Source organism: Scyliorhinus canicula, chromosome 2 (genome assembly GCF_902713615.1).
Source record: "Scyliorhinus canicula chromosome 2, sScyCan1.1, whole genome shotgun sequence".
NCBI classification, from domain to species: domain Eukaryota; kingdom Metazoa; phylum Chordata; class Chondrichthyes; order Carcharhiniformes; family Scyliorhinidae; genus Scyliorhinus; species Scyliorhinus canicula.
The window spans coordinates 17,496,797-17,523,964 of record NC_052147.1 but is presented as its reverse complement, the minus strand read 5'-3'; the positions used below and the strand labels follow the sequence as shown (position 1 = coordinate 17,523,964).

At 46.2% G+C, this 27,168-nt stretch overlaps 1 protein-coding gene across 1 annotated transcript in view; it reads left to right on the top strand.

Annotated features, from left to right (window-relative positions):
• Nucleotides 1-27,168, top strand: part of LOC119951242 (latent-transforming growth factor beta-binding protein 2-like) — a 677,784-nt gene that overhangs the window by 167,823 nt on the left and 482,793 nt on the right. The gene's annotated exons all lie outside the window — the stretch shown is intronic.

The window sequence follows — 27,168 nt, the reverse complement described above, 5'->3', positions numbered from 1 at the left end:
CCAGCGAGATGGCTCATGCCAAATTCTTCACGAAGCTGGACGCCTCCAAAGAGTTTTGGCAAATACAACTGGACGCGCCAGTTGAAAGCTGTGCATGTTCAATACCCCGTTTGGTCGCTACTGTTACAACCGAATGCCCTTTGGCATCATCTCCGCCTCAGAGGTGTTCCACCGCATAATGGAACAAATGGTGGAGGGCATCGAGGGGGTGCGAGTGTACGTCGATGATGTAATTATCTGGTCCACGACTCCTCAAGAACACATCGATCGCCTCAAGCGGGTGTTCCACAGGATCCACGAGCATGGCCTCTGACTCAACAGAGCCAAATGCTCGTTCGGTCAATCGGAAATCAAATTCCTCGGCGACCTCATTTCGCAGAACAGCGTGCGGCCAGATGCGGACAAGATTTCAGCAATTAACGCCTTGACGACCCTGGAGGACAAGAAGGCGGTCCTCCGTTTTCTAGGGATGGTCAACTTCCTTGGGAAGTTTATTCCCAACCTGGCATCACACACCACAGCCCACAGCCATCTCGTTAAAAAAAACTACGGACTTCCAGTGGCTATCCGCTCATGAGCAAGAGTGGCATGAGCTCAGGGCGAAACTCGCCAAGGCCCCGGTGCTGGTGTTTTTCGACCCCGCCAAGGAAACAAAAATCTCCACCGACGCGAGCCAGGCTGGCATTGGGGCAGTGCTCCTCCAACGGGACTCCTCCTCCTCCTGGGCCCCAGTTGCATATGCCTCCAGAGCCATGACGCCCACTGAGCAACAATACACTCAGATTGAAAAACAATGCCTGGGCTTCCTCACAGGGATCGACAAGTCCCATGATTATGTGTATGGCCTCCCCAAATTCATGGTCGAGACGGACCACAGGCCATTGGTTCACATGATCAAAAAAGACCTCAATGACATGACGCCACGGCTACAACGTATCCTCCTCAAACACCGCCGCTACGATTTCGACCTGGTGTACACCCCGGGCAAAGAGCTCATTGTGGACGATGCACTCTCCAGATCTATCACCACACCGTGTGAGCAGACTGACTTTGTCTGTCAAATAGACGCGCAGGTGCAATTCTGTGCCTCCAACTTTCCGGCCACTGATGAGAGGGTCGTTCAAATTCATCAGGAGACGGCCAGGGATCCTCTGCTCCAGCGGGTCATGCAACACTTCACGGATGGTTGGCAAAAGGGGCAGTGCCCCCAGTTTTATAATGTCAAGGACGATCTAACGGTGGTAGACGGCATCCTAATGAAGCTTGACAGAATTGTGATCTCACAGAGCATGCGAGAGTTGGTCCTCGTCCAAATCCACGAGGGTCACCTGGGGGTCGAAAAGTGTCGTCATCGAGCCCGAGAGGTAGTATATTGGCCAGGCATCATCCAAGGTATCGCCAAGACGGTCCTCAATTGCCCAACGTGTCAAAGGTTCCAGCCGGCTCAGTCTAAAGAGACTCTACAGCCGCATTAAATGGTGACCTCCCCATGGTCCAAAGTTGATTTTGACCTGTTCCATGCCAAGGGCCAGGACTATGTCCTCCTAGTTGACTACTTTTCCAACTACCCCGAGGTGGTCAAACTGACTGACCTCAAATCAGCAACGGTAATCAAGGCATGCAAGGAGACTTTTGCCCGGCATGGGATCCCACTCACGGTGATGAGTGACAACGGCCTCTGCTTCTTCAGCCAGGAGTGGACAGATTTTGCCCGGCTGTACAACTTTCAGCACGTTACATCCAGCCCCCACTACCCCCAGTCGAATGGGAAGGACGAAAAAGGGGTCCACATCGTTAAAAGGCTGTTGTGCAAAGCTGCTGACTCGGGTTCTGATTTCAACCTGGCGCTGTTGGCCTACAGGGCGACACCTTGGTCCACTAGGCTGTCCCCAACGCAGCTCCTCATGAACCGCACACTGCGGACGACGGTGCCGGCTGTCCACATTCCGGACCTTGACAACTTCCCGGTCCTACAGAGAATGCAGCAGTCTCGGGCCCAATGCAAGTCGGCATACGACACACATGCCACAGATCTCCCCGACCTGGTCCCTGCTGACCGAGTTCGTGTTCAGCTACCTGACGGTGGCTGGTCCGCCACAGCTGTGGTGGTCAAGCAAGTGGCCTCGAGATCGTTCCTCGTTCGCATGCCTGATGGCTCCTTTCTCCGGTGTAACAGGGGGACACTGCATAGACTTCCATGCCCGTCACCCGACTGTGATGTCCCGCCTCGCACACTGTTTCCTCAGGACGCGCCCTTCCATGAGGCCACCGCTCTGCCAGTTATTCTACCAACCCCTACGACCACTGCATTGGAGGCAGTTCCGCCCATTCAAGTGCAGGCAGACCCTGACCCACTCTTGATGCGGTCAACCAGAATTTGTCGCCTGCCACAGAGACTGAATCTATAGACTGAATGTTGCATTACCTTGTTATCTCATCATTTACACATCTGTACATATCGTTTTTTTTCTCATGTGTTATCTGCCCTCTATCTGCACTAGACACTTTACCATGTATATAAGTTATCATATTCTGCATACAGTCAGGTTCCTGTACATATACTCACTATTTATTGACCTGAACACATATTTTTTTTAAAGGGGGGGGGGGGCAGATGTCATAATATACATCCAGGTGTATGATGGTGAGCAGACAGGCAGTGATTGACACACAGGATGACCAATGAGCACACAGAACACAACAGCCAATCACCAGACAGGACACGACCACTATAAAGCCAGAGGGCACTAGTTTTCACTCGTGGATCCAGCCTCTGAGACAGTCAGAGCTCGTGAGCAGCAACTAGAACAAACACCATGTGGTAGTAAGATAGTCTGGTCAGGTTAGCCTCAGGTCTCCAGTCAAGTCAGCATAGTGTCAACCCACAGTCAAGCATGTATTATAGTTAGTTGTTCAATAAAATCATGTTGCATTTCTTCAAATGTTGGAAGCCTGTCTCTCTCAGTACTGCATCAAACGCAGTCCACGTAGACCCAGCTTACCCAACACACCATTCAGCATGACCATCTGCCGCTTGTACTCTGTGATCTTGGCCCGTAAGAAGTAATGCATCCTTTCTGCTTCCTGGTTCCAGTCTTCAACACCGGTGTTAAATGCATCTAATGTCCCGAACCGGGACGGCACAGTGGTGAATGGTTAGCACTGCTGCCTCACTGCGCTGAGGGCCCGGGTTCGATCCCAGCCCTAGGTTATTATCCGTGTGGAGTTTGCACATTCTCCCCGTGTCTGCGTGGGTCTCACCCCCACAACTCAAAAATATGTGTAGGGTAGGTGGATTGGCCCTTAATTGGAAACATTTTTAAAAAACCTAATCACAAAACAGAGGCTGAGTAAGTGACCCCTTATTTTTAAAAGGGACCCCTAGTTCTAGACACTCCAACTAGAGTAAACATTCTCTTCACATCCACCCTATTAATATCCCTCAGGATTTTAAAAGTTTTGATCAAGTCTTGTCTTACTCTCATGAACTCCAGTGGACACAAACGTATTCTCTCCAACCTTCCCATGTAAAACAACCTTCTGACATTGGTCTGATAAACCTTCCCTGAACTGCTTTTAATGCATTTACATATTTCCTTCAATAAGGAGACCAATACTGTACACAATACTCCAGATGTGGTCAACTGTACAACTGAAGCAAAACCTGCCTACTTTTGCAAATAGTTCCCCTCACAATAAACAATAACATTGTATTTGCTTTCCTAATTACTTGCTGTACCTGGATGCCAGCTTTTTGTGATTCATGTATGAGGACATCCAGATCTCGCTGCACCTCAGAGTTCTGCAATCTGTCACCATTTAGATAAGCTTATTTTTATTCTTCCAACTAAAATGGACAATATTACATTTTCCCACATTATATTCTATTTGCCAGATCTTTGCCCTCACTTCACCTATCTATGGCCTTTGTAGCCTCCTTAAGTTCTCTTCACAATTTACTTTTCTACCTATCTTTGTGTTGTCAGCAAATTTAGCAACTGTATCTTCAGTCCCTTCCAAGTCATTTCTATACATTGCAAAAGGTTGAGGCTCCAGCACTGATCTCTCTGCCACATCAGTCATCACATCCTGGCAACTAGAAAAAGACCCATTTATGCCAACTTTCTATTTATGTTAGCTCGCAAATCTTCATGCCATGCCAATATCTTACCCCCTAGACTAGGGGTGGGCAAACTACGGCCCGCGGGCCGCATGCGGCCTGCCAAAGGTCTTTATGCGGCCCACCAAGTCATAAAAAAAATTTTTTTTTTTTTTAAATAAAATTTTTTTTAAGGTTAATGGGGGGGGGGGGGGGGTGCTGTTGGGTTACTTACTGGTATAGGGTGGATACGTTGACTTGAGTAGGGTGATCATTGCTCAGCACAACATCGAGGGCCGAAGGGCCTGTTCTGTGCTGTACTGTTCTATGTTCTATGTTCTATATCAGGCACCCAGAATCATAACCGGGTGAAGTAATTATTTTACTTAATATACTATGGGGCCCTTTAAAATTGTGAATTTCTGAATGTGGCCCTTGAACGGAAAAGTTTGCCCACCCCTGCCCTAGACCATGAGCTTTCATTTTATGCAAGAGCATTTGATGTGCCAGCTTATCAAATGCCTTCTGGAAATCGAAGGACAATAGATCCACCGGTTCCCCTTTATCCACAGCACAGGACCCCAGACCAAAGGCAGGCTTCGGATTGCGGGGTTTGAGGTCACAGGTGGGGGCGCAGTGGAATTAGGGGCAAGGGCAGGGGTGTGGCTTTCAATGCCCCACACCTTTGCCAATGCCATGTCTCTCGATTGGGCACAGAGCGCCTGACTACGAGGGACCCCCACTTTGGGTTACCTGCTTGGTCTTTGGGAGTTTTGGAAAAGCCATGCTGTCCCATTTAATTACTGAACCACCACAAAACTGCAGTGTGCTGATGAATAATGGACGTCAATTGGCTCATTAATGAACCTAATTGAAATCCAGCTGCTGACTGCTGGGAATTCTGTGTCAGCCCCGTCTAACCCTACAACTTAATCGGGGGGTGTTTTGGCACTGCTGGAAGACCAAAGTGGGGCCTCTTCCTCTCCTGGTTGCCATGTTTCTCACTACGATGAGCTGTGTTAAATCCAGCCCATAGATGGATTTTAGGTCTCTAAATGAGTTGTGGTAATATTTAAGGCCACACAGAATTCAACAGTATGAATTAATTATCAATAGTTGTGTATAGTTCAACTGCAGTGCGTATAAACAGAACTAATGCTGCACCTTAAGAGTGGCTGTAGATCAGACAGGGAAAGGCATGATAACTTATAAAACATAACACACTTCTAGCTTGGGTTTTGCATAAGCTTCCAAAGTTTGAGAGTTCAGTGTAAGTTATCTTTGGCCAAGTTTAAACAAAATTTAATTCTCATTATTTGACATCGACTTCATTCAGAATCTTGTACCGAGTGACTCATGTTGCAAGTAAAATATAAATTTGTGCCAATGATAGGTTAATAAATATCTTCAGTTTGACAAGAACATTCAGTTTCAAGTATAAAACTGTTTCCAAGTCAATTACAGTGTCCACAGAAGTAATGGAGAAATAAACCATTTATTTACCACAGCCACATTTAGTAAATTTCCAATGCTTAAAGTGCTTTATTGTACTTGTAACAAAGTGCCATTAGAATGTAAGGATTTGGCTATGCAACAGATATTAATTTCAGGGCACAACTGGCATCTGCAGAGTCTGATATGCAACCACCAAACCATCATTTATTGTTCTTCTGGCCTGCTGAGTGGCAAAGATGTACTGTGCATGTGTGCATTGTTTTCTGGCTGGTTATTTTTTTTAAATTTAAATGGTATCTGTGATTAACACCATTGACATTTATAGCTAATTTATCATGCACTTTGCCAAATAAAGTAAGAAGGAATTACCTTGTATATATTCTCAGTGCAGTTGTGCATTAGAAAAGGTGAATTAGACATTCTGAATTCTCCCTCTGTGTACCCGAACAAGCACTGGAATGTGCCAGTTAGGGGATTTTCACAGTAACTTCATTGCAGTGTTTAATGTAAGCCTACTTGTGACAATAATAAAGATTATTATTTTGATCATTATAAATGTATTTCTGGGAGGCTAAATTCACAAGGAGTGCAGGTCAGCCAAATTTCTAATACATGTTTACTTCAAGGGGTAGGAATGTGGACTGCTTTTCAAATTAAAAACTGAGCTCTGTGAATTTCAACATTTAATTTCTTGCGCCACACTGGGCAGTGCACGGCTAATTCCAGTCCCATCTGCTCCAGAGTCGCAACACAAGTGAATTAACCAATAACTCTTATAAAAATTCCTAAAGTATTTGGTCTTTTGATGCCCAGTAATTACAGTCACCAGGTTTGTAAGTTGAAATACAATTATTGTTTATTTATACCAGGAACTATCATGAGATATGCAGTAAATACAACTGGATAACAATAAACTAATACCTACTACCTCCTTGAACTGTCCAACCCTCTGCCCACACACTCAAGGCAGACAAACACAGAGGTATGGCAAGGGGAAAAAGTAGTAAGGATGAAGGTCAAAAGACAAGGCTTTGCTTCAAATGGTGTTTCTTTGGCACATTTTCCTCACAGCATGATGGTTGGCCAGAGTCTCTGGTTTACAGCTGGTACTGGTCTTCCTTGTAGAGTCATTCATTCAGGGTCCAGACTGCTTTGGAAATACAATACTTAGAGGCAGCAGACTTTCTGGAGAGACACTTTATTTCTTATCAAACTGGGCCTTCAGCTCAAGGTTCACATTCAGGCCTATAACTTTCTGCAGAGACACTTTATTTCACATCGTGGTTTAACTCCGTGCCTCTGCAGTCTCAAGAAAACGACACCCAGACTAGCTGGAGAGAAAGATAGACAGTCCTCACACTGGCCTTCTGTAGAGAATTAGGTGAATATTTTTGGAGAGAGTTAGTTAGATCCCTTCATTCAGGCTGCCAGAATCAAAAGCAAAACCAAACTGACACCTCATGATGCTGAAAACATTCCAGTGGGATCAGATCCAATCACCACCTGTTACCGGGCAGAACACAGCCTTTTGAGCCAAAGTGCTGGCCATCAGCCAAATCAATCAATCCAAGTCATCACTGACACTGGCCAGTCTGCAGTCACCAGCCTAAAATAGCACAGCCCTCTGGAATCTTCTGTTTGAACTAAAGGCACAGACTGCTGCCTTCTTCTATCACAGTGATTAGCACAGTTGCTTTACAGCTCCAGGTTCCCAGGTTCGATTCCCGGATTGGGTCACTGTCTGTATGGAGTCTGCACGTTCTCCCTGTGTCTGCGTGGGTTTCCTCCCACAGTTCAAAGATGTGCGGATTAGGTGGATTGGCCATGCTAAATTGCCCTTAGTATTCAAAAAGGTTAAGTGGGGTTACTGAGTTATGGGTATAGGGTAGAGGCGGAGGCTTGAGTAGGGTGCTCTTTCCAAGGGCTGGTGCAGACTCGATGGGCAGAATGACCTCCTTCTGCGCTATAAATTCTATATAGGCTTGTTTAGCTCACTCGGCTAAATCGCTGGCTTTTAAAGCAGACCAAGCAGGCCAGCAGCACGGTTCAATTCCCGTACCAGCCTCCCGGGACAGGCGCCGGAATGTGGCGACTAGGGGCTTTTCACAGTAACTTCATTGAAGCCTACTCGTGACAATAAGCGATTTTCATTTTCATTTCATTTTTCATTTCATAAAGACACATGTCTATTTATCATCCATATATCAAAAATGTAAAATGAAAATAAAAGAATTGGGAATAAGGGAATAAACAAGAAGAACTCTTACAATTTCGTGTTTAAATGTAATCAACAACCTTGAGTCCTATATTGCTTGTACAGAAAGATGATTATGATTGTTAGACCAATTATCGCAGCCTCACGATATCACTGCAGGTAGCATCCTCAGCTGAACGATCCTATGTGGCTCAATTAATCATCTTCCTTCTACCATAAACTGAGGAGTTTGTTGACAATCTAAACTGTCCAGCTCCATTTACAGTTACTCAATTAATGAAGCATCTCATTCTAACCCACAGCAGTTGCCTCGACAATATCAATACTGGATTGCAAATAATAATCTTTATTCGTGTCACAAGTAGGTTTACATTAACACTGCAATGAAGTTACTGTGAAAATCTCCTAGTCGCTACACTACAAAGCCTGTGCGGGTACACTGAGGAAGAATTCAGAATATCCACGTCTTTTGGAACTTGTGGGAAGAAACTGGAGCATCCAGAGGAAACTGACGCAGACATGGGGAGAACATACAGACTCGGCACAGACAGTGACCCAAGCCGGGAATCGAACCCGGGTCCCTGGTGCTGTGAAGTGACAGTGCTATCCACTGTGCTACTGTGCCTCCCTCCACTGTGCTACCGTGCGATAATATTTATGTTACATTCATACCAAACATTGATCAGAATAATTATCACACAGAATTCTCCTAACTTACAACAGCATTATTATTGCTAACTAATCTTGTGAGTCACCATTTACCAAACATTTAACTGGACCAGGTATATCAGCTAAACGGCATTCATAGCTGGGCATAGGTACGTCGTCTATGCTAAATGACTCAGCTTCAAAATTCCTCAAGTGAAAAACTGCTGTCACAATTTCTGGTAATTCTACCTGACATAACATCCCTGTTCTTCTGAAACTTCAAACCCATTTGGCGGAATGCTCAGTGGCAGGTTTTGATTGAAAACCAGCATGTTTCCTCCCAGAAATACAGCCATATTTTCTGCTCAGATCTTCTGACACTCTGTCCACAGAAAATTAGTGGGCATGTTTATTGCCATCACTCTGGCAGGGTGGGGCCTCAGAGGGCGCTCCGATCAATGAGAACTCTGAACGCCCTCCCACCCTCCCACCCTCCCACGCCTCCACAAGCTACAAGGCAATCCCCCACACCACAGAAGTATCGGTGGGCACTCGCCTCCCCTCCCCCCAACGTGATCTCCGGCGCGCAGCCCTCTCCCCCCACCATACATAAGGGGAATCTCCCTTCCCCCATTGGAGAGTGGTTTGTTCCCTCAGTGTCTCCTGGTGCTGCCTCCTGCGCTGGATACCCTTAATGGCAAGAATATCCTTCCTCAAATTGTAGACCAAAGCTGCACACAATACTTAAGGTGTGAACTCACGAAGTCCCTGGCCAACTGCAGCAAGACATCCCTACTCCTATACTCTAATGCTCTTGCTATGAAAGACCAGCATGCCATTAGCTTTCCTCACCGCCTGCGTACCTGCAACCAGCGACTGTTCCACCATGATATCCAGGTCTCGTTGGACTTCCTCTTTTCCTAAACTGCCACCATTCACATAATAATCTGCCTTCCCGTTTTCTGCCACCAATGTGGATAACCTCACATTTGCCCACATTATTTTGCATTTGCCAAGTATTTGCCCACTCAACCAGCCTGTCCAAGTCAACCTGCAGCTTCTTTGCATCCTCCTCATAGCACACTGCCACCCAGCTTAGTGTCGTCTGCAAATTTGGAAATACTGCACACAGTGCCTTCATTCAAATCATTAATGTATATTGTGAAGAGTTGGGGTCCCAGCACTGTGAACCCTGTGATGCCCCACTATGTCATGTTCTGTAGACTGGCTGGTGTAAATGATGCACTACAGAAAAAAAATTCTTGACTAGTTTAAAATAATTTTTTATGAAACAACTGCATGGTAAAGATAACTGGAATAAATAGATTATCATAGAATTTACAGTGCAGAAGGAGGCCATTCGGCCCATCGAGTCTGCACCGGCTCTTGGAAAGAGCACCCTACCCAAGGCCAACACCTCCACCCTATCCCCATAACCCAGCAACCCCACCCAACACTAAGGGCAATTTTGGACACTGAGGGCAATTTATCATGGCCAATCCACCTAACCTGCACATCTTTGGACTGTGGGAGGAAACCGGAGCACCCGGAGGAAACCCACGCACACACTGGGAGGATGTGCAGACTCCGCACAGACAGTGACCCAAGCTGGAATCGAAACTGGGACCCTGGAGCTGTGAAGCAATTGTGCTATCCACAATGCTACCGTGCTGCCCTAAATAGATAACAAACTACTAACACTAACTAACTATACAAGAGCAACTGCAAAATACGTCTATCCACCAACACGACTTACCCCCAAATACTAGGCAGTCTCCATGGCATGTTTACACGGCCACCTGGTGGTCAGATGTCGTGTACATTATTGTATACACGTTTGCTTATGCATATCATATCCCCTGTCCTTTGGAAATGTTGTTATTTACATTCATTAGATAATTTTTACAATTCAGTATGATATGCATAAATATTTACATCTTTGAGCTATTTAGTCTTTCACAAATTCTGGGCGGAATTCTCAGACCCCCCGCTGGGTCGAGGAATCGCCCGGGGCCTTCGTAAATCCCGCCCCTGCCGTGGCCGGAATTCTCCGCCACTCTGGAATCCGCGGGGGCGGGATTCGCGCCCCGCCGGTCGGCGGGCCTCCCCGCGGCGATTCTCCGGCCCGCGATGGGCCGAAGTCCCGCCGCTGTCAGGCCTCTCCCATCGATGTGGTTTAAACCACCTCTGGTGCCGGCGGGAGCAGGCGGTGCGCACGGGCCCCGGGGTCCTGGGGGGGGGCGCGGGGCGATCGGACCCCGGGGGGTGCCCCACGGTGGCCTGACCCATGATCGGGGCCCACCGATCGGCGGGCGGACCTGTGCCGCGGGGGCACTCTTTTTCTTCCGCCGCCGCCATGGCCTCCACCATGGCGGAGGCAGAAGAGACCCCCTCCACCGCACATGCGCCGGTGGTGACGTCAGTGGCCACTGACGCTCCGGCGCATACGCAGACTCACGCCGACCGGCAAAGACCTTTTGGCCAGCCCCGACGCCGGTCGGCGTGGCGCCAAAGGCTGTTGGCGCCAGTCGGCAGAACGGGAGCCACTCTGGCGCGGGCCTAGCCCCTAAAGGTGCGGAGACTTCCGCACCTTTGGGGAGGCCCAACGCCGGAGTGGTTGGCGCCACTCCGCTACGCCGGGACCCCCCGCCCCGCCGGGTAGGGGTGAATACCGCCCTCTGTCTCTCAGCTTTGCGTCTTAGCCTTGTTGATCTTATGAGTAGCTGCTGCACTTGTGAAATATTTCATCTTCCTTTGTAGTTGTGGATACTGCTTATTGTTCTTGTATCGTTGTGTCTTTATCTTGTTGCCGTTGCTCCGTGTGCTGGATTGTATCTTCTTGAGCTTGTTTAAGACTACCGACCACTCCTTGTGGTTGCATTACAGAAGGTTGCTGATCTTTCAGCAGAGCTCTTCTGTTTCTCCATAAGATAACACCTTCATATGTGATGATGAGATACGAATTTGGACCTGCTCGCCACAGTACCTTTGCATACTTTGACCATCCATTCCCTTTGGAATCTTTCAATTTGACCATGTCATCTGGCTGCAATCGTTGAAGTCTTCTCGTGAATCTATCGTCAAACCTCTTTGTAGATTTGCCCCCAAACCTCCTCTGCCTTCTTTTTTGAAAGAGCGGTTGGCTCTCTACTTTTGGAGTAACAGACTCTTTCGGCAGTTTGAATCAAAGCTTCCTACACAGTGTGCATTTTTTTAGCTTCCCGCACTGTGTGCAGCTGTTCAATCTCCTGCACTGTCTTGGATAATGACCGGCCAATAGATTGTGTCTTTGGCTCTTTTCTTGCACTTTTCCCGTGTGCCCTTAATGGATTTAGCTAAGAATTACCAAACTTAATGTGTGTGGAATTACTATTCTCTGTTTTCGTAGCAACAATCCATTTGCATCATTTAACTCTGCTCTTATATTATAAAAACTTGAGCAGAATCCTTTGGGCCATCCCTCATGGAGATATTTTCTCACTTTTTGCAAGACTGTGACTTTGGTGGTTTCTTCTTTTATTCTGACACAACCAATTTGCCCAGTCTGTGGGTTCTTCTCTGTGCTTAATTATACCTAAAGCTGTCATCCTTTCTCGCTCAGCCTTCAATTTGTCTCTCAATGGAGCTGGTACACGTCTTGGTGTGTGAATCACTGGCTTTGTAATCTCCTTTAATTGTATTTAACTGACGTCGGTTGTAATGAAGTGCTTCGAGAGGCTGATCATGAAGCGCATCACCTCCATACTCCCAGAACGCCTTAACCCACTTCAATTCGCACACCGTCACAACCGGTCCACATCAGACGCCATTTCCCTGGCCCTACACTCATCCCTAGAGCATCTCAAAAACAAAGACTCCTACATCAGACTCCTATTTATTGACTACAGCTCCGCCTTCAACACCATAATCCCAGTCAAGCTCATATCAAAGCTCCAAAACCTAGGACTTGGCTCTCCACTCTGCAACTGGATCCTTGACTTTCTGACCAACAGACCACAGTCAGTAAGAATGAACACCAACACCTCCTCCACAATAGTCCTCAATACCGGTGCCCCGGAAGGCTGCGTACTTAGCCCCCTACTCAACTCCCTGTACACACACGACTGCGTGGCAAAACTTGGTTCCAACTCCACCTACAAGTTTGCTGACGATATGACCATAGTGGGCCGGATCTCGAATAACGACGAGTCCGAATACAGGAGGGAGTTAGAGAACCTAGTGGAGTGGTGTAACGACAACAATCTCTCCCTCAATGCCAGCAAAACTAAAGAGCTGGTCATTGACTTCAGGAAGCAAAGTACTGTACACACCCCTGTCAGCATCAACGGAGCCGAGATGGAGATGGTTAGCAGTTTCAAATTCCTAGGGGTGCACATCACCAAAAATCTATCCTGGTCCACTCATGGCGACACTATCACCAAGAAAGCACAACAGCGCCTATACTTCCTCAGGAAACTAAGGAAATTCGGCATGTCCACATTAACCCTTACCAACTTTTACAGATGCACTAAAGAAAGCATCCTATCGGGCTGCATTACAGCCTGGTATGGCAACTGCTCGGCCCAGGACCGCAAGGAACTTCAGAGAGTCGTGAATACCACCCAGTCCATCACACGAACCTGCCTCCCATCCATTGATTCCATCTGCACCTCCCGCTGCCGGGGGAAAGCGGGCAGCATAATCAAGGATCCCTCCCACCCGGCTTACTCACTTTTCCAACTTCTTCAATCGAGCAGGAGATTCAGAAGTCTGAGAACACGCACGAACAGACTCAAAAACAGCTTCTTCCCCACTGTCACCAGACTCCTAAATGACCCTCTTATTTACTGACCTCATTAACACTACACCCTGTATGCTTCAACCGATGCCAATGCTTATGTAGTTACATTGTATATCTTGTGTTGCCCTATTATGCATTCTCATGTATTTTCTTGAATTTTGTTTAATTCCCTTTTCTAATGATCTGTTGAGCTGCTTGCAGAAAAATACTTTTCACTGTACCTCGGTACACGTGACAATAAACAAATCCAATCCAATTTTATAGGTGTCAGATAAAGTGCCAAAGCCTTGAGAAATCTCAGGAAATTCCTTCAATACGGAATCTACCGATGCATGTTGTTTGATAGCTGTGGTTTCTGCACTGTAAACTTGCTGAAGTTCCTCACACGCTTCTATTCCTAGTAGAGATTCACGTTCCGCCCCTACAATGCAAAATCTAATAGTGTGAACTCTATTTTTTACATTGACATCAAGCTCACACACTCCTAACGTCATAATTTAATTTCTGTTGTAGTCTCATAACAATGCTGTTTTACTCCTTGCGGTTTAATTCTTAGTTCTTTTAAATCGGATAAATTGATAAGGTTGGCCTTCGCACCTATGTCGAGTTTGAATGTTATTAATGTGTTATTAATCATTAATGTCATTGTCCATTTGTCCTTTTTGAGTTTTTGCATTTAATTCACTATTGCTGCAAATTGTCAAGAAAGCATTGTTGTTTGGCATGACTTGACCATCCTTGCCTTCACTGGAAATCACGTTGACAGAAAAATGTGTCCCCGAGGCACACTGCATCAACTGTGCTGATAACTTTTGTTTGTTCCGCTTTTTTCCTGGAAAAGTATTGTGTCGAAAAATAATTTCTGCCATTACAGTTGGAGCATATCTTTCCAAATGCTGGACATTGTCGTGGCAAATGCCGTTAGCGGCATCGCGGGCATGAAATGGAGGATGGGCCGACTGCTCAAAGTGGCCGTCTGTGCTGGGACCTTGTTTTTTATTTGAGTGCGTCATTACACTAATGGCGTCGGCCGCCTCTTCTACCTTCGCGCCAAAATGCTGGAGATTCAATGTTCTGATCTGCTTTGCTGCAAGCAAGTTAGTGTGACATATCTTGGTAGCATTTCGAGTTGAAGCTGTGTTTCTATTAGAAGCCTCTCATGTACCTTATTGTTGTAGATCTCGAACATGATCTGATTGTGGATCATTGATGACTGGGTACTCAAATGACATGACTGTGCCTTCAACTGCATGTCCTCTTTCTGGGTGCACATGCGAAATATATAGCGCTCAACAGTTTCACTTTTTTTAGGAGTGTAATGCCGATCAAATTATTTGAGAACTTCGTCAAAGTTTTTACTATCCGCCTCGCTTTCAAAGAGAAACATGTTGAAAATTTCAATTGCTTGGGGATCTGCTACAGTGAACAGCAAAGCGATGCGTCTCTTATTAGGCTGTGCCTCCAGATCAAGAGCTGCAACACAGGGTTTGAACTGCTGCTCGAACACCCGCCAATTCTCATCTACGTTACTGGTAAGCTGCTGAGGTGCCTTGATACCTTCCATTCTGGGTTCAACGTCTTACCGTGCATTGAGCACTAGTTGCAAATATCGTTAGTAGCAAAATGTGTTTTCTTTCTTCTTCGGATCTTTGCAGAATCTTCTTGTTCTTAGTCAATCATCAATCCTGGTGCCATGTCATGTTCTGTAGACTGGCCGGTGTAAATGATGCACTACAGGACATCTAATTCTTGACTAGTTTAAAATAATTTATTCCGGAAAAATTGCGTGGTAAAGATAACTGGAATAAATATATAATAAACTACTAACATTAACTAGCTATACTAGAGCTACTGCAAAATTTGTCTATCCACCAACACGACTTATGACTTACTCCCAATTCCCCTAGGCACATAATCCCGTGGTAGGTTTACACTGCCACCTGGTGGTCGGATGTCATGTACATTATTATATACAAGATTACTTATGCAGATCATCACACACTAGTCACTGCCTGCCACTCTGAAAAGGACACGTTTATTCCCACTCTCTGCTTCCTGTCTGCCAACCAGTTCTCTATCCACTTCAATACATTACCCCCAATATGCATGAGATTTAATTTTTCTTACTAATCTCTTGTGCGGGACCTTGTCAAAAGTCTTTTAAAAGTCCAGATACACAACATCCACCGGTTCACCCTTATCCACTCTACTGGTGATATCCTCAAAAGATTCAAGAAGATTTGTCAAGCATGTGAATCCATGCTGACTTGGACCTATCCTGTCCCTGCTTTCCAAATGCTCAAGTTATTTCATCCTTAATAATTGACTCCAGCATGTTCTCCACCGCCGATATCAGGCTAACCGGTCTGTAATTCCCCATTTTCGCTCTCCCTCCTTTTTGAAAATGTGGGGTTACATTAGCTTCCCTCCAATCCATTGAAACTCTTCCAGAGTCCATAGAATGCTGGAAAATGATCACCAATGCATCCACAATTTCCAGGGCCACTTCCATAAGTACTCTGGGATGCAGAGCATCAGGCCCTGGGGACTTATTGGTTTTAATCTCATCAATTTCCCCAATACAATTTCCTGACTAAAAAAGATTTCCTTCAATTCCTCCTTCATGCTAGACCCTTTGTCCTCTAGTATTTCTGGAAAGTTATTTGTGTCCTCCTTCGTGAAGACAGATGCAAAGTATTTGTTCAACTAGTCTGCCATTTCTTTGTTGCCCATTATGAATTTGATTCTAACTGTAAGGGACCTTTGTCTTCACGAGTATTTATCTCTTCACATATCTATAGAAGCTTTTGCAGTCAGTTTTTATGTTTTCTGCAAGCTTACTCCTGTGTTCTATTTTCCCCTTCCGAATTAAACTGAATGTTCTTCAGTAGCTCAGGGCTTTGAGGGCTTGACTTTGGAATGAACTATTTTGGTATGTGCGGCATCAGTCGAAGCTGAGAGACAATAGTGAGGGTACTGTCGGAGTGGCAGTTGGAGCAGGCAGGGCAGAAGGGTCATCTTTTTTGAGTCGATGCCACTTCTATAGATGGTACCTCAACATTTCTCATAATCTGCCAAAGCATATGTTGCTGGACTTTTTAGAGAACCTGTATGCCCCATTCAGCACAGATCGAAACCCACGATGGCAGCTGTCTGAGCCTGCATGGCAGCAAACATGGATGTCATGACCTTTATCTGAACTTCCACTACCAAAACCAACTGACACTCCATCACAGGTTGGTCTGTCAGTGTTCTTATGGAGTTGGCTAGCATTGCAAGTTCTGTGTGTTAGCCTCTGCTGTATTGGAATTGGTCTCCTCCAAGACCCTAAATATTGATAAGAGGCTGATAGACAGGCCAAAGCCCCAAGTGTCTCTGTGCATTTTCACCAATATTTTTTCCTAGGCTGCTTTATCCAAGTCCCCATCTGAGTGATGTGCTGCAGAACAGATCTGCAACCTCATCTTCCAGGGACTGGCAGAAAAGCTTCTTTGTCTGTTTCTCATTCCATTAGTGACTCACCGGCCAGAATTTTATGCTGATGACCGGGGAGTGGGGAGACTAAATTGAACTAAGTTAGATCTCAGGCAGCAATGGATGGTTGAACTCTCCATCTGAAGCCTGCCGACCTCTGGACCTCCCCCCAACACCCCCCCACCACCCCGTGAAGTATCTTCAATACCCCGATCACCCGCCTGGTGACCCTCAAGGCCTTCCCTACCCACGTGACCTCTGCCACTGACCTTTCCCCAGTTCTCGGCCCTTAGTTCCAGGCAGCTACCTGCAGTGCTTCTTCTGGCCACTACAGTTCTGTTCTTGGAATGACAGATGGAAGCCCTGCCTTCTGCCATTCAACCCTCGTTAGAGCGTAAAATGATAGTGGGCCTGCTGGAATTGACGGGATGCATTCTCTGCCAACACTTTGGATGGTGGGGGCCATCCTGAAGACTCTGGCCACTATATTTTGATCCCTGCTTTAAATTTCACAGTGGCAAGTATCTGAGCTGGTGATTGTGAATATAAGATTTTTTTTTTAATTCAGAGTACCCAATTCTTTTTTTTTCCCAATTAAGGGGCAATTTAATGTGGCCAATTCACCTACTCTGCACATCTTTTTTGGTTGTGGAGATAAGACTCACGCAATGAAAATGAAAAATTAAATGAAAATGAAATGAAAATCGCTTATTGTCACAAGTAGGCTTCAATGAAGTTACTGTGGAAAGCCTCTAGTCGCCACATTCTGGCGCCTGTTCGGGGAGGCTGACCAGGAGAATGTGCCACCGTGAGTGTAAGATTAAGAGATTGTGCTTCCTCACCAGGGTAGCTCTACCTCTTCCTCCTATGTCTGCTGTTGCCGATACCATTTATTTGGTATCTGAAAGCTTAAAAGCACAAGGGTAGGGTTTATGTGAGGGAAGAGGTTAGGAAGGAAATCAGGGGTTTCATGGCCACACTATCTTTAGCTTCCACTTGTGGCTACATCACAGGATGACGATGAGTTGGGAGTTGAAAAATTGCATAATACTTTCACTTCATGTCACCCTGGACATCTGCGTCAGATACACAGGCTGTGTTGTCTGTAGCCCCATGATGTGGAGCGCTATCCATTTGTCTCAGGGAATGCAGTGTGGAGTCCCCTTATTGTCTTCTCTCCAATAATAATTAATGGTCCATAACTTCCAATCTCCGGGTAGTGGGTAGTTCGGGGGGAGTTGGGTGTCATATCCAGAAGTACTCCAGAAGATGCACTGGGCAACCCCTCAGATGTCTCCCCTTAAGGACTGCATGGCATCGACCCTCTGGCTGTCCTTCCAAGCACCCGACCCTCCCCAACTGGCCACGCGATCCTCCCCCCGCTGACCCCCACCCAGAAACAATCACCCAATCCCCACTCCTAACCACCTATCTTACACATTTACCTTCTGCCTAGCTTCTACATGTGACTCCAGACCCACAGCATTATAGTTGACACTGCCCTCATAAATGCCTAGCAAGTCTTTCAGTTGTATAAAACTGTTACAGCAAAGTCAAATAAGAATAAACCTGGATGGACCACATAGTATCGACCTAGACACGGGACATGACAAAGTCACACTCTGACCAGTCTTCCTCACTACCATTTGGGATCCTGGGCCAAAATTGGAAGGACAGTCCCACTAACTAGTCAAGTAACTACCTAACATAGTTGTAATCACAGAATCATATCTTACAGCTAATTCCCCAGACTCCTCCAACATCATCATCCCTTAGGTTGATCCCACTGTCAAGAAAGGCTCACTGGAGATGGCAGCATAGTGGTAAACAGTTGATATGGAGTTGACCTGGGAGATGTTAAACGGGCCCCATGAAGTCTCATGCCATCAAACCTCCTGCTGATTACCACCTACTGCCCTTTGCCCTCATCACCCCCCCAACACACACACATACACACACTCAGCCGATGAATCAGTATTCCTCCATATTGAACACTACATGGAAAGGGCATTGAGAGTAGTAGAGAGTACAGAATGTATTGCGGGTGGGCAACTTCAGTGTCCATCTGTTCCATCATTACTTGATTAGTTTGTGGATCACCTCTCCCAATTTTAGCAGCCAGCAGAAGCAATGGTAGAATTGTATTCCATCACAGTCTGTAAATTCAACGCCTGACATATCTCTTAGTTTATCAATTCCAATCAAGCCAGGAGACCATAAGAACATAAGAACTAGGAGCAGGAGTAGGCCATCTGGCCCTTCGAGCCTGCTCCGCTTTTCAATGAGATTGTGGCTGATCTTTTGTGGACTCAGCTCCACTTTCCTGCCCGTACACCAATTATCTATCTTTATCTTGAAAACTTTTAATGAAGGAGCCTCAACTGCTTTACTGGGCAGGGAATTCCATAGATTCACAACCCTTTGGGTGAAGACGTTCCTCCTAAGCTCAGTCTTAAATCTACTTCCCCTTATTTTGAGGCTATGTCCCCTAGTTCTGCTTTCACCCACCAGTGGAAACAACCTGCCCGCATCTATCCTATCTATTCCATTCATAATTTTATATGTTTCTGTAATATCCCCCCTCCCCTGCATCCTTCTAAATTCCAATGAGTACAGTTCCAGTCTGCTCAACCTCTCCTCGTAATCCAACCCCCTCAACTCTGGGAATAACATAGTGAATCTCCTCTGCATACACTCCAGCGCCAGTACGTCCAACCCTAGTTCAACAAGGAGTGTAGGAAACCATGACAGGAGCAGCACCAGGCATATCTAAAAAATAAGGTGCCAACCTGGTGAAGCTATAATGGTTAGCACTGTTGCTTCACAGCACCAGAGTCCCGGGTTCGATTCCCGGCTTGGGCCACTGTCTGTGCGGAGTCTGCAAGTCCTCCCCGTGTCTGCGTGGGTTTCCTCCGGGTGCTCTGGTTTCCTCCCACAAGTCCCGAAAGACGTGTTGTTAGATTATTTGGACACTCTGAATTCTCCCTCCGTGTACCTGAACAGGCACCGGAGTGTGGAGACTAGGGGATTTTCACAGTAACTTCATTGCAATGTTAATGTAAGCTTGTGACACTAATAAAGATTATTATTACATATGAAAAGGGAAAGCAGCATGCTATAGAGAGAGCTAAGTAAAACCATAGCCACTGGATCAGATCAGTGCTCTGCAGTCCTGTCAGATCCAGTTTTGAGTGGAGAAAACCTAAACAATTACCAGGAGGATGAGGCACAACGAACATCCACATCCTTAATGCTGGAGGAGCCCAGTTTATTAGTTCAAAACATAAGGCTGAAGAGTTTACAATCATCTTCAGCTATGTGCGTCAAGTAGATGATCTACCTCAGTCAACTCCTGAAGTCTGCACCATCATAGATGCCAGCCTTCAGTCAATTCAATTCACTCCACATGATATAAAGAAATCGCTGAGTGCACAGGATACAACAAGAGCTATGGCCCCTGACAAAATCCTGGTTATAGTGCTGAAGACATGTGATCCCAGAACTAGCTATGCCCCTAGCCAAGTCTCAGTATGCATTCTTGGCTGAAGGCCCAGGTAACCATTGAAGCACTGGAACAGTTGAGCCCCAGGGAAAATATTGCTTGTTTGACAGCTCTGGTTCTCTGATCTAAGTTGTCAATTACACAATGTTTATTTACAAAGTAAATCAGTTTCAAATGCTTGCCATTTGATACTTTGAATGGGGTGGATGATTGACATTTTTAGTGATCTGTAATAAAACAGTTTTTTAAAAAAGTGGCAAGTATTAATGATGACTGTTGATCTTTAAAGCTTTTTGTGCAAATCCTATTGTCGCTACAGGGTTCAATGGTTCCATATAGTGTACAGTGGATGAATGGACATGGAAGTGTCATAGCTTGGCCTGGGGGAAATGAATGACAATAGGGAAATGGGAAATGGTGGGGGTCATACCATGGGAGGCATGAAGAGCAATAGGGGCTTGTTGGGGCAGAATATAGTGGCTTGGATGGCGCATGCTGTGTGCTTGAGGGTGAGGAGTGTTAGGGATGAGGCCTAGAGGGCCTTACATTTTTTCATTATAATTGGGACAAAATCCCACAATACCGATGTGAGACACTTAAACAGCCCACTTTGACACACCTACATCTACTTTCAAACACTTCCCCAGACCAGCTTCTCAAACTCCAGCCACAGCTAACCCCTCACAATTGAAATCAAATATTTCCTGACACTTTTCCCCGAGGTGCGTGGGCAGGCCAAGTGGGAAATTTTCCTGACACCTGCTACCTACCTCGAGGATGAAAATCTGACCTAGTAACACATTTAGCTCACTCAGGGATTTCAACCTTGAAGTGACGTTGTTTGCAGTAAAGGTGTGAATGAATCAGTGCTTTAAATTGTTATATTTTAATAATTTTCAATATGAACTTATGGCTTGGAAGTATGATTAGAAACTAGAGTTTCGATGTGGAGAAACATTGTCTGCATGTTTTAGTTAAAGCCCCAGGGCTGCATATTACAGGGCAGGGGAGGGTAGCAGAGTTGCTCCCTCAGAAGCCAAGTTTACGTGGAGCTAACTCGCTTTGTGCCAGCCCGCCCACAGCTGTAACATGCTTTAGGCAGGCTAAATAGCCTGATAATGGGACTTCCACCCCTCACTGATGAGGATGTCCCACCCAGCGTCAAAAGTGCATTAGTGGGTGCTGCCAAGACTGCAAGCAAGCCCAAGAAGAAAGCACGGCTAGGGAGGATTAGGGAAGTTTAGGGAAGGGAGTGGGGATGGTGGGTTTTGTGAAGCAGGAAGGTAGGAATAGGGTACTATCTTAGAAGGGGTCCCCCCGCCGATGCGCAAAGGGCACCACTTGAAGATAGTACTTTCCTTAACACCCTTTTGAAACATGTTTTCAAAACGGCTTGTCAACTCCCACCCAACTGTCCATGCCAACTGTACTATGCTGCGGACAGCGTAACATCGGGGTCAATTGACTTTTTAATAAGCTCAATTGAACCTTGATTATTTATTTAATTATGGTGGGTGGGCTGCCGATTTCAGCGCGCTCCCATCTGCCATGAGCATGGGGTGGGCAGGAAGGTGATGGGGTTAGCACCCGCCTTATTTTACATGCTCCCCCACCGAAAGCACGACTGATGGGGGCACATAAAACCCAGCCCTTAATTTATACCATTTTCTTAATCAAGGATATGGATCTCATGATTGTAAACTTGTGTTGCTAAAAATACTTATTTTGTAATTATTCTAACGTCATTGGAAACTGCACTGTGATAGTCCAAATCTTCAAAATTAAGCTGTATAAAAGTTTTGGTACTTCTTTATTCTAGAAAAGAATATTTTACTGTTTCCTGAAATAAATATTTAATGATGAACATCTGGCAAGGTATTTGTTTTTCAAACACTAGGTCAGATTGGTATTGAGAGAAATTGTTTTGACTGAAAAACTCTTGAGATTTATTTAAGAAACTGTACAGATTGACCTTTGCAAAACACTAACTGACAGAATTAATGTATAGTGAAATACTGCTCTACATAATTGATCAAGATGGACAGACGAATTTTTGAAATCTGGACTTGAATGTGCTGTGTCAAATCTTTGTATACAAGGTGTGTGATTTGTTAATGGGAAGATTTATAGAAAGAGAAAAGTGGAAAAAATAGCTGTTGTCTGATTCAAATAATAACTGGATCAATTTCTGGATTAATAGATACAGGAGTTTGAAATTAAAAATGCCTCATTTTTATGCTGTCAGTCAATTACTGTAACCCTTTGTGATGAGTGTCCAATTCATTTTTTGGATAAACTAACCATATTGGTAGTAGGAACCTGTCAAAAATCTTAGCATTCCTATTTCTAGAGTTAAGGAGGCACCACTCCCCAGGAAAACACATCAGCATGGCAACCTGCCCCACAGCTAAAAAGCACTGTAGTGGGGACTAACAAGGGCCATGTGGGACTTTTGCCCCTCGTTGGGGAAGAGGTCCTGACATCTAGATCTGCTGGCCAATCTAATTTACCGGCAGTTCCATCAGTCCCAGCAGTGCCAGTAGGCTATCAGTAGCAGTTGCAGGGTTGACAGAGAAGAGGAAGAGCAAGCCATATGAATACCCAGAGCAGGTAAGTCTGGGGTCTTGGGCAAAGAGGGTTTGGGTAGATTAGGGAGAGGAGCGGGGTGGGATGGGTGGGTTTAAGGGAGTGAGTGGGTAGGAAGGAAGGGGGAATTGACCTGAGGGAGGAAGTTCTTCCCGTGATTGGCAAAGGACAGATGCCGAAGAGTGACGCCACCTTCCTGCCCATTTAAATATTTGATTTAAAAAATAGAGTTTCCTGCTCCCACCTGACTGCCCATGCTAAATATTTTATGGTGTGGGCAGCATGCTATCAGGGTCAATTGGCTTGATAAGTCTAATTGATCCTTTATTACCATTTAATTATGGCAGGTCGATTGCTGATTTCCGTGCCCCCCCCTCCCCCGTATTATGGGGAAGAGCTTGGTGGCGGGTGGGAAGGTGTTGGGATGAGTGCCCATCCTATCTTACATGCCCCTCCTCCCCATGGGGAAAACACTTACCGGGGGGCATGTAAAATTCAGCCCATCTTGAATCAGCTTCTCTTGTGTTGCTTTGAAGCCCGAAATAGGATTGAAGGATTGTGGTAGCACAATCCACTCATTATGGAGAAAAATATCTGAACATTATGCAAAGTGGTCCTTGTTCAAAACATCTGCCCTATGCTAATTCGGGTAAGTCATTTTAAAACATTAAGTAAGTTATTGAGGGATGACTGATGCTGCCTTTATATTACATAATTATCCATTGATGTAGTTCTCTAATACTGGCTCTTTGTTTGCAAAATAGGGTTGGATTTTACACTTCCTCCCAGTGGATTTAATGCGTGTGGGGTATAAAATCCAGCAGGCAACCTGGCTACTGCCTACCTACCCGCCCCTGCCACCACTGCAGTTTTACCAGCAGCAGGGGTGACGCCAAGTGGTTTGCCTGCCAATGCGGCAATTAAGATCTTTTAGTCTGCAGTTACAGTAATGACCACTTAAGGGCCTCATCCTACACCACTGGGATTTAACTGGTGGCAAGAGATGCCCATACCAAGCACCCAGCCTTGCAGCTTTTTCTTTGCAGGCTGGAGGCAGGTAGAGAAGGGGTCCCTCCTTAACAGCCCAGGTAGGCTTATTAGAGGGTTTACCCATTGTGTTACTCCTCTTCAGATTCCTCTTCCCCAATGGCCTTTCAAGACTTGGCCTCCAGCCCTCTTGTTGAGGTCTGCCAAGACCACCAACCACTCTAGTTAGCCGGTAGCTCTCTGAGACAGAACCACTTAAAGCTGAGGGTCGGATATCCCACCTCCAGTCTAACAGTCAATTAACCATTGAAAGACTGAAGGTTTGTTGTTCTTTGCCTGCCAGGGTGTCCCTTCACCCCCAGCTTCCACAGGGTCAAGAACCTGAGGGTGGAAGCCCCGCCTGCCAGGAGTTGCTGGCCAATCAGAGGTCAGCAGCTTTATTGAGCAGATGTAACACTGGGAAAGTGGTTGCTGCTCACAGTATTGCAGCGATCAGAGGCTTAGGATAGTCACTGATCCCAGGCCACAGGTGGATGAAGGAGGGAGGGGTTTCTTGAGGGGTGGGGGCATAGGTGGGGTCATCAGAAAGGGCAGGGGTTGGCTCTCAGTGTGTTCCCCAACTACCCGAAGTTGGGAACTTTGAGCTGAATGCCTCTGAACAGCTATTTTCAGCCCACATAAGGGTATTCTTTTGTTGGCAGCAAATAGACTCCAAGGATGGTCTTTAATGTTATCTCCATATTCCTACGAGATCAAATACCATCAATCAGAGAGCCATGCCAATGCTAATGCATTTTATGTTTGCTTTTGCCTCGAGCCAAGGGTGTCCGCTTGCCCCGTTGCTTTGGCGATAGAACCATTGGCAATCGCATTTAGGGCGTCGAGGAGGTGGGGAGGGATTGAGTGGGGTGGGCGGAGCACAGAGTTTTGTTGGATGCGGACGATCTTTAGACCCGGGGGGCAGCTTTGATAGGCTCATGGAGATCCTGATGGAATTTGGGCTGTTTTTCGGAGTATAAATTGAACATGGGGAAAAGCGAGGTGTTCCCAATTAATACTCGGGGGCAGGAGAGGAGGTTAGGGGAGTTGGTTGCTGTACCGGGTGGTGGGGGCGAGTTTCCGGTATCTCGTGATAATGGACACAGCTGCATCAATGGAATTTGGCACGACTAGTGGAGAGAATGAAGGCAGACTTTAAGGTGTAGGATGTGTTGCCGCTGTCACTGGCTGGGCGTGTGCAGACGGTTAAAATAATGGTGCTGCCCAGGTTCTTGTTTGTGTTCCAGAACTTCTCCATCTTTGTTCCGATGTCCTTTTTTTAGGAAGGTGAATGGGATAATTCATTTTTTTTTTCCATTTCATAATTTCAGGGTTCATCTGGGCAGAGAAGAACCCGTGGGTGGGGAGGGTGTTTTGGAGAGGCTATGAGGCGGGGGTTGGGCGGTGGCATTGCCGAGTTTGATGAACTTTATTGCACGGCGAATATCGCAATGACCAGGAAATGGGCAGTGAAGGAGGGTTTGGTTAGGGGGAAGATGAAGGCAGCATCATGTAGGGGGACGGGTTTGAGGGCCCTGTTGTTGTTGGTGCCCCTTCCACTTTTGCCGGTCCGGTATTCCGTGAGCCCAGTGGTGGTCTCAGCATTGCGAGTTTTGAACCATTGCAGGCACACTTCAGGATGGAAGACATTCTCTGGGAGCCGATATGTGACAATCATACATTTGTGCCGGCGGGGCTGGGATTCCAGGGGTGGCGACAGGTGGGGATAGAGTACTTTAAGGACTTGTTTGTAGGGGACAAGTTTGCAGGCCTGAAAAGCTGGAGCAAATGTAAGGACTTGTTTATAGGGGATAAGTTTTCAGGCCTGGAAGAGCTGGAGAAAATGTATGAGTTTCCTAAGGGGAGTGGCTTTAGATACCTGAGGGACTTTTTGAGGAGAGAGGTGCCGTCCTTCCCGGGTCTTCCCTTCTGGTGTTGCAAGGTGAGCTATTGTCCGAGGATAACATTGAGGAGGGAAAAATGTCAGACATTTATGGAAGGTTGATGGAAAGGGAGAGCTCTCCGGTGGAGGAGATTAGTCGCAAATGGGAGGAGTTGGGCAGGGGCCACCTCTACACCCAGAATCTTGGACTTAACATTCAAGAACCCCTGCCATAACCCTCTCAACTTTGGGAGTAATAAGGTGTTGGGGGAGGGGAGGGGGGGTTGGGGTAGTCTTTGCTGTTTGGTGGGGGGGTGGGAGATCAGGGGAAAAATTAAAGGGGGAGGGAGAATTGTGGGCTTGGTTTCAGGGAGATGAGGGTTGGGACATGGAAGGAAGCCCTGCGGAGGATCAATGCGTCCTTGTCGTGTGCAAGGTTAAGTGTCATCCAATTTAAGGTGGAGCATAGGGCCCACATGACGGTTACGAAGATGAGCCAGTTCTTTGCAGGGGTGGAGGATAGGTGTGGGCAGTGTGCAGGGGCCACAAATCACATCTATATGTTCCGGGTGTGTCCAAAGTTGAGGGGGTTCTGGCAGGCGTTCTTGAATGTTAAGTCCGAGATTCTGGGTTTAGGGGTGGCCCCGAGTCCAGAGGTGGTGATATTTGTCGTGTCGGAATATCTGGGAATCCAGGTGGGGAGAGAGGCTGATGTATTGGCCTTTGCCTCCCTGATAACCCAAAGACGGATTTTATTGTGCTGGCGAGATTCGGATCTGCAAAAGGTGGGGGTGTGGGTGAGCAACCGGGCAGAATTCCTGCATTTGGAGAAGGTAAAGTTTGCCTTACAGGGGACGGAGGAGAGGTTACGTTGGAGGTGGAAGCCTTTTATCCATTTCTTCAAGGTGAAATAAGGTGTTGGGGGGAGGGGGAGTTGGGGTAGTCTTTTCTGTTTGGTGGGGGGGGGGGGGGGAGGAGAGATAAGGGGGAAAAATTAAGGGGTCTGGGAGAGTTGTGGGCTTGGTATCAGGAATTGTTGAGGGCCTGTGTTCTTTGTTCCTGTAGATTTTTGGTTTTCTGATATTTCTACGTACATATGTAAAATATCTTTAATAAAAATATATTTTTTTAAAGCTTTGCTTTTGCCTGCTGGTCAGATATCAGCCAGTAGGGAAAATATCCTCTATTGTAAGCAGATAGAACACGTTCCAGTAACTGCAGCTCAGCTCAGGTCCAACGACATACCAGAAATGATCCTGTGATGGGAAAGGTACTGAAATTGTACTAAAGGGGAGGATAGTGGGAACGCATCCTGAATTAAAACCACATATTTCCAGGAAACTCCAGTTGACAATATAAGGCAGGTTGTGGGGTATGAGAGTAATAATTCTTCCAAATTTGTGACAGAGCATTGGAACAATTAAATGAAGGATACCTAGGTAAGGTTTGAATGAAGGAACTTGCACGGAGCTACTTTTGGTGGCCAGGCATTGATGCCCAC